General features: G+C 45.0%; 1 protein-coding gene across 1 annotated transcript in view; it reads left to right on the top strand.

Annotated features, from left to right (window-relative positions):
• Positions 1–472: 472 nt before the first annotated feature.
• Positions 473–9120, top strand: part of LOC310878956 (netrin receptor DCC-like) — a 122052-nt gene continuing 113404 nt past the window's right edge. Inside the window, exons 1-2 of the mRNA XM_083793372.1 lie at positions 473–565; positions 8828–9120. The exon at positions 8828–9120 is cut by the window's right edge and continues 154 nt beyond it. The gene's annotated coding sequence lies outside the window, so the exon portion shown is untranslated. The remainder of the gene's footprint in view (positions 566–8827) is intronic.

The following is a 9120-nucleotide window of genomic DNA, read 5'->3' as shown; positions in this document are numbered from 1 at the left end:
TCCTCTTCTCTGCCATCACCACCACAGAGTCAGGCTTGGTCCCAGCTGTCACCTTGCCAGCTCGCCTAATCAGTCTGTCTAGTCTGGCTGTGTCCCTCTGAGCACAACCTAAATACTGCTGCTACTACTACTACTACTACTGTTGCTATAATATAATACTAATAATACTAGTACAACTAGTACTCCCCTTGTACTTTGACGTAGCATTTTTTGCTAACCCATAGCTATTCATTGTGTGTGTGTGTGTGTGTGTGTGTGTGTGTGTGTGTGTGTGTGTGTGTGTGTGTGTGTGTGTGTGTGTGTGTGTGTGTGTGTGAGCACGCGCGCGCATGTGGGTGTGGGTGTGTGTGCGTGCGCTACATTGATCGCCACATTCATTCAAGGAGTAACTAATAGGAATGACACACACGCATGCAAATAGATCAATAGCCATTTTTCTCTCATTCTTTCTCTCCCTCTCTCTCTCTCTCCAAGTAACAATTGTTGCCTAGGGAACAGCCGTTCCCCATCGAAATCGAGAGAGGGAGCGAGAAGACATGGAGTCACAAACTTCATCCAGTGACCAGTTCAGTTTGTGACTTTTGTGTTTAAATAAAATGTGAGTAAGTGTAATGTAGCCTAACGGTGAGCTCTTACAAGCTGTATACTGTAGGGTTCTTCTTACCACATCCGCACAATCTCATAACTAGGAAATAAGTTGTATACTGTGTATAATCTGTATGAATGTCAATCAAATCAATACCATACTATTGCTAAATGCATAACGATGCCAAATCAACACATGGGATGATAAATTAACATAAGGGCTGATAAGTCAACATGAGGGATGATAAGTTAGCACGAGATGAATAACATCAATATTCATCTCATGGTTCAGTTCAGTTCAGTTCAGTTCAGTTTATTTTCGGAAGGAGGACATACATTGCACACAGTTTCCATCATTTCTTTGTTTCTTTTTCTTTTTTTTGTTTTTATTATTTATTTATTTTTATAGTGTCCATAGGTCATGTCCTGTCCGTTCCGAAAAAGGGTTAGGGAGAAGCCATAGGCTTGTCGGGCCCTACCCCTGGAGTCCATTTGTGCACGTGTAGCAGACCGTGCCTGCTTACACAGTGCATACATACATTCATGCTGTCCTTATGTATGTACATTTATCTACACACATTCATATATATATGTACATATATATATATATATATATATATATATATACACACATATATATATATATATATATATACTAATAACTGTAAATAATAATAATGACAGTAGCAACAATAGCAACAATGATAATAATGGTATAATATATATATAATATATAACACACAAGCAACATATAATAATATATTATATATACACATATGTGGTGTGGTTTACCAATAGTGGTCCACTCATAATATGTGATATGGTTTGACTATGCTTATATATTTCATAATTTATGGTAACGTAAATTCCTGATCACACTTTTCCCGCGCTCGCGCACACACACACACACACACACACACACACACACAAACATAGTTTAATTGAAAATATTTTAAAATACACAAATATATTGAATTACTGATATTTTAAAGACAGTAATACAATATAAAAGTACAGTGTACAAGAGCAGCATCAATATAAGTCAAATAAAAACAACACAAAAATAAGTTCACTTCAAGGCTAGGCTCATTGCAGTAGCAGTGGCAGGTTCTTCTTTCTGCTGGGACTCCCTTCTTCTCATCCCCAAGAATAACCATCTTTCTGCTGGGACTCCCTTCTTCCCATCCCCAAGAACAACCATCTTTCTGCTGGGACTCCCTTCTTCCCATCCCCAAGAACAACCATCTTTCTGCTGGGACTCCCTTCTTCCCATCCCCAAGAACAACCACCTTTCTGCTGGGACTCCCTTCTTCCCATCCCCAAGAACAACCATCTTTCTGCTGGGACTCCCTTCTTCCCATCCCCAAGAACAACCACCTTTCTGCTGGGACTCCCTTCTTCCCATCCCCAAGAACAACCATCTTTCTGCTGGGACTCCCTTCTTCCCATCCCCAAGAACAACCATCTTTCTGCTGGGACTCCCTTCTTCCCATCCCCAAGAACAACCACCTTTCTGCTGGGACTCCCTTCTTCCCATCCCCAAGAACAACCATCTTTCTGCTGGGACTCCCTTCTTCTCATCCCCAAGAACAACCATCTTTCTGCTGGGACTCCCTTCTTCTCATCCCCAAGAACAACCATCTTTCTGCTGGGACTCCCTTCTTCCCATCCCCAAGAACAACCACCTTTCTGCTGGGACTCCCTTCTTCCCATCCCCAAGAACAACCATCTTTCTGCTGGGACTCCCTTCTTCTCATCCCCAAGAACAACCATCTTTCTGCTGGGACTCCCTTCTTCTCATCCCCAAGAACAACCATCTTTCTGCTGGGACTCCCTTCTTCTCATCCCCAAGAACAACCACCTTTCTGCTGGGACTCCCTTCTTCCCATCCCCAAGAACAACCATCTTTCTGCTGGGACTCCCTTCTTCTCATCCCCAAGAACAACCATCTTTCTGCTGGGACTCCCTTCTTCTCATCCCCAAGAACAACCATCTTTCTGCTGGGACTCCCTTCTTCCCATCCCCAAGAACAACCACCTTTCTGCTGGGACTCCCTTCTTCCCATCCCCAAGAACAACCATCTTTCTGCTGGGACTCCCTTCTTCTCATCCCCAAGAACAACCATCTTTCTGCTGGGACTCCCTTCTTCCCATCCCCAAGAACAACCACCTTTCTGCTGGGACTCCCTTCTTCCCATCCCCAAGAACAACCACCTTTCTGCTGGGACTCCCTTCTTCCCATCCCCAAGAACAACCATCTTTCTGCTGGGACTCCCTTCTTCCCATCCCCAAGAACAACCATCTTTCTGCTGGGAGTCCCTTCTTCCCATCCCCAAGAACAACCATCTTTCTGCTGGGACTCCCTTCTTCTCATCCCCAAGAACAACCATCTTTCTGCTGGGACTCCCTTCTTCTCATCCCCAAGAACAACCATCTTTCTGCTGGGACTCCCTTCTTCCCATCCCCAAGAACAACCATCTTTCTGCTGGGACTCCCTTCTTCTCATCCCCAAGAACAACCATCTTTCTGCTGGGACTCCCTTCTTCCCATCCCCAAGAACAACCATCTTTCTGCTGGGACTCCCTTCTTCCCATCCCCAAGAACAACCATCTTTCTGCTGGGACTCCCTTCTTCCCATCCCCAAGAACAACCATCTTTCTGCTGGGACTCCCTTCTTCCCATCCCCAAGAACAACCATCTTTCTGCTGGGACTCCCTTCTTCTCATCCCCAAGAACAACCAGCGACAAATGCCTCTTTCAGTATATTATGTTTTAAATCTTCTAGCTTCAGGGTGGGCTGACAGCAAAATAATACACAAAAGAAAACTGAAGCGTGGACACTGGACAACCTAAGTCACCTAAACAAATCAAAGGAACCGGAAGACAAATCACTTACCTTATCATGTTATCGTAAAAAAAAAAAAAAAGAAAAAGAGGTTAAACATACTATATAAACGTTACCCACCAAACCCTATATTCTCTGTAGCCAGATGATCGGAGGATACCCCTGCCTAATGATATATCTGGTGACATGCTGCATATAAATTCCATGAATGGACTACAACTGTGTGGATACAGCCCTGCAAAATTGAAGATAACGGCATTGCAGAACCAATGCAAAGACTAGGGCAGTCCTTCATATTGGGACGATTTGTTTTCCAAAGCAGTAGACACTGGTTTTCTCTGCTGCTCTAGCCAATCCATATTTTAGATTTTGGCAGACATAACTGCGAGACTACCCAAACTCAGGCTAATAAAATCAAAATCTATCTATCTATCTTTTGGCCACCCTATACGTTTGATTTATACTAGCTCAGGGGGTGAGGGTTCAACCCCCGGTCGAGTCCTACCAAAGACTATAGAAATGGTACACTATCTCCCTGCTTGACACCATATTTAAGATTTAAGATACACCATCTCGATTGGAGCCACTAGAGGCGAATGTCCCATGGGGTGCTAGTAGTGTGTGTTGCTGGGACAGAGAGAGGTTGATAATGAAGTGCATTTTCTCCTGTTTTGACTCTGAAATAAGCCATTTTTGGTATGAAAATCTTGGGAATGTTGTGTGGCTCGTGGCGAATATTTTCTCCAGTGACCATGGGGCTAAAGAATGGTTCAGAAGCTGCGTTTATACGTTCACTCTCCCAATGGAATGAATAGACTCTAACCTGCTTCTTCCCGTCTCCTAAAAAGGCGTCCGGCCACTTCACGCAGGAAGTGAACAGAGATGGCATGTCTAGCTATTTCTGTCTTGGTTGTCACTAAGCGTTGACACCAAGTCCCTGCCACATACTTGCGTCATATCCGGGGTGTGTACGCGTACAGTACCTGTACAGTAAGCTGCCTCACACCATGGAAACAGGAGGTGGGTTCCTGACCTGTGGGCTAATTGCTCGGGAGCCGTTCCCCAAGGCCACTTACTTGCTTACACTTGATTTATAGTTGGGTATGTTTTTCACTTAACCCCCCTAAAATGTATAACAAAGGTTTTTGGTATACCCCCAAAACGGCAAGATCTATACAAGCCTATAAAGTGAAATGCATACATTATTTTGTGCCAATTTTTCTGAACAGACGTGTAATGTTGCGGCTCGTGTACTGTTAACCCCCTATTATTTGGGTCTGTCTGGTGGGAGGGGCCATGGGGTGTATAGAGCACCGAAGTCTGACGTCACTTTCAGTAGAGGGCGTCAGTCCCCAGGTTCATGTATTTTTTTAGTTGCATTGTAATCCCCATAGGGGGGATTTTAGATCGCCTCATATAACGACTGTGTTTGAAAAATAAACATGTCATCCCGGCCGCTTCACTCATATGGATATGAAGAATCAACTGACTGAGAGAAAACGCTAATGTTACTGCTGCTGAATTAGTTAGATTTTCGCTAGAAGCAGACTGTATCATATATGAGTGACTGACTGTTGCAAACGATACAGAGACACCTCCCTGACAATAACGCCGAGACAGCTTGTTTATTTTTGGACCACAACGCTTATAGTAGACGATATTAAGATCACCCCATGTTATTCTCCATAGAGAAATTACTTCCGCGAACCAGGGGAATCGAAGGGATGAACGAGTTACGTCAGGACTTCGGTGCTCTATATGGCAGGAGCAATGGAGGAATGGTATTTCTGACTCCTCTGCCTGTGACCCTGTCACAATGACATGGTCTTCTTTCTCTCAAGTTCAGTCTTCCATGTTTCTATGGCTTATCGTGCATATTGTTCTTATATTGCTTATTGCCTTCCTGCATGGCCACCATTATCGCTGCTTGCAGCTATATGTGGCCTGCTGTGTTTCCGGTAGCAGACACAAAGGCCACTCTACCAGTAACACAGCAGGTCATTCAACTTATTGAATGAAAAAGGCTCTCCCTTTTTCTTTCCTGGAAAACAATGAAATGAGGGAGCCGGCAGTGTGCATTTTATCCCATGCACACTGATTTACACCTGTAGTGTTAAACTGTGAGGGGACAAATACATCTGGGGGGTGGGCTTCTAAACTCCCCATAGCAGGCGGGAAGCATTCAGCTCACTGGAACAACCTGTGCAATCGATCACTCACTCAGTCAGTCAGCCCTCAGCCTCAGCCCAGCACAGGTCTGCAACCCAATCACACAACACCACAATGACACATAAAACCCTTCACAGCCAGCCAGCCACGGCTCCTGGAGGCTGGGGGGGACTATGGCTATTTAGAGCGGGGGGGGGGGTAATGACATTTGGTTTACATATAAGTCAGTAAAGTGGGTTTGTGGGGAGGGGGGCTTAGGGGTGCTAAGCCTCCACCAAAACTCTAGAGCCGCCCCTGTTCACAGCCACAGTAGAGAAGATATGTCTGTCTGTCTGTCTGTCTGTCTGTCTTAACCCATTCTGACCTTAGATCAGATTCATACGAGGTTTCCGCCGGACACACACTGGTCTGATGGACCCATTCTGACCTGAGATCAGATTCTAAAAATGTCAGTCGCTCTTCGATTTTTCAAAAATAGCAGACCTACAAGCTCGTATCGCGCCACTCGGTGGCGCGATATGAGCTTGTAGATCTGCTATTTTTAAATAGCTTTAAAGCATAACATGATGCTGACGCCAAAATGGGTGCCCGGTCATAATGGGTTAATACCAGCAGTGTTGGTGGCATTGTTGATTTGCATAGCGAATGATTCTGATTTAGTTTTAGTATAATACAATTTCATTTAGTTTTATAGTCCTCTCAAATGTCTTAGTTTTGGTCTAGTTCTAGTCGACTAAATAACCTAAGATTTTAGTCGACTAAATGTACAGTTTATTTTGTTGACAAAAATGTATGTTTGCGGGCCTTGATGGCGTCGCAATGCTTGATTTTACACTGCTTACACTTACACTGCTGACAATGTAGAACTGCTACCACCCGAGCACATAACCAAGCATAACTTGTTTTTTCCTATATAGCTTTTGTCCCCACAAAATGTCTGCAACAAACATTAAATGCCATTGACAATGAAGGGAACATTCACGTCATCTTGTCCCCACACGTCTCATATTTGCCATCGACAATGAAAGGACAAATTAGGTCAAATGTCCGCCAAATATGACGTAAATTTGTGGCGACAGGCAACAGGCATTCTGATTGGCCAGTATGAGATGATCCATGATGATGTATGATGATAAGAGCGGCGCTCACTTCACACGGGTGTGATTTTTATTCTACTGGATCTCCTTTCTCCACTAGTCCCTCCCGAAAGTTTTAGTCTAGTTATTATTTGTTGATGAAAATTGTCAGTATACTTAGTCATATAGTTTTAGTCATCACTAGAACAGTGTCCGTTGGAGGGGGGGGGCGATCAGGTGTGATCAATTGGCTAATAAAGGGTGAGGTTGCGCAACATGGTGATGTCAGAACAGGCCAGCTCCATATATGGAGATCTATTGGGATAATCTCGATTTGGGGCCCTGTCCTGAGCCTGGGGCAGATGCTTTTGTGCTGGTTCTGGACAACCGGCTATCCGACGGACTGGACACCGGGCACTGGAACGCGTGTCAAAATTTGAAACCGGTAAGCCGAACGGTTTTCGAGTTACGTGGATTACAGATGCATATACGTACGTACTGTACATGCAGAGACTTGGTGCTCGTCAGGTACAAAAGCCTGGCTCGGGGAGTAGAACGACCCTTTGGATCTTTAACATCACGTCCTGTCTTTTCCAAAATCAGTTCTCGTCAGTGAAGAAAACGTAGTCGGTTCGTCATAGTTTTAGTCGACGAATGCCACGCCACACTTTCCGGTCCTCCCTTCCTTCCTGCCATCCCCAGTTCCTGCTTACTGATGCATGTGTCCCTATAGCCATGACATCAGGGAACGACAGCTTTCTACCTCTACCTCAAGTGTCCACGTCTCGGAGCCATAGAGTAGAATCGTCCCAACGAGTTCACTTCCTTGGGGTGGCTTAGGACAGCGGTTCCAGGTGGTCCCCTGCAGCTAAATGACGGAGAGTTGGTACTTGGTAACCAAAAGGACCCTTATAAGATCTTTAACTCGAGAGCGTGAAATCAACAACATCGTACCCAACGATACGATTTTCGGCTCAAATGCCGATTTAAATAACGGACCTTGTTATGAAAAGGGTTCAAAACCAGTGGCTTCATCATCACCATCACAGTCGAGATCATGCATGGATTTCACAATGCCTTACCGGTCCTTCATTGCCATCCTGATGACACCTCTGGTCTGCTGGTCTGCTTTGAGGCAGGATTCCAGAGAAGGAAGATAATAACCTCATGATCTGAGAAGTCCATGCATGGGTGGCTCTTCCAAGAGAGATTTTGCGCTCTAATTATAGAAAGTGGGTGTAAGTGCCATCCAGCCGAGGTATAGGTATAAGGATCCCGGTTCAATATTGTCAAAGTGTCTTTGAGCAAGAGACATGCACTGTCTTGTCAACCCTCTAACTCCTCCTGATAAGCAGGTTGGTGCCTTTCATGGGTGAATGTGTTGCACATTATACAGTGCTTTAGAGAAAGGTGCTGCTATATACAGTAAATGCACCATTTACTCTATAGCCTATAACCAATGGGGGGGGCAGAACACATCCAACCGTGCAGGTCTCTCTTCCATCGCTGTCTGTCTGTCTGTCTGGCTGGCTATACTGTGATTAGAAACCCCGTCCCCCATCCTTGGTTCATTACTCCCCCTCACTCTCTCTCTCTCTCTCTCTCTCTCTCTCTCTCTCTCTCTCTCAGCCAGCTACTGTTTAGACCTCCCTTGTCCTTGGTTTATTGCTCTCTCTCAATTCAAAGGAGCCCCCCCCCCCCCCCCCCCTCTCTCTCTCAAATCCACTCCATGTCTTAGTCGCCACCCGGTGGAGGGCAACTCAATGAATTCATGGAGCTGGAGGTCTCCCTCTCTCTCTCTCTCACTCTCTCTCTCTCTCTCCCTCACACCGAGAGCCCCCTCCCTCTCTCATCCCTCTGCTCCTGCACATACACACAGAGAGAGACCCCCGACAGAAGAGGGACAGACGTGGAGGAGAGGGGAGAAAAGCCTTGTTCTCACATGGTCTTTTTTTTTTAAATCACCTATCATTTAATATCTCTCTCTCTCTCTCCCTCCTCTTAATCTTTTTCTCTTCATGAACGACAACCGAAGGGAATGAAAGAAAAATAGGGTTTATTTATTTTTACCCCTTTTCTTTCTTCTTGCTGGATTATTATCACTACTGTTATTTTCTTTTTTTCTCTCTCTCTCTCGGTGACAATATTATAAGAACGGGAAGCAGCAGCAGGGCGATGGAGCGCACGGGACCGTAAGGTGCCGGGGAGAGCGTGCACGAGACGAGGACGTGAGGGGGAAATGCAACAGCCCAGCATCCTGGCTGACTGACTGACTGAATGACTGATTGACTGATTGACTGCCAATCGATTGATTGAACGAAGAAAGGCACACACACAAACACGCAACTTTTCTTTGTTATTCAAAGAGAAATAACGGATTTTATTCTAATAGACTCGAAGCACGGATTATTGATTTTTTCCCCCCCTCCTTTTTTTTGAAGGGATA

The sequence above is a fragment of the Protomyctophum parallelum genome (assembly GCF_964188405.1).
Source record: "Protomyctophum parallelum genome assembly, chromosome: 21".
Classification (NCBI taxonomy): Eukaryota; Metazoa; Chordata; class Actinopteri; order Myctophiformes; family Myctophidae; genus Protomyctophum; species Protomyctophum parallelum.
The sequence above is the reverse complement of the archived record's forward strand: the minus strand, read 5'-3'. Positions and strand labels throughout refer to the sequence as shown.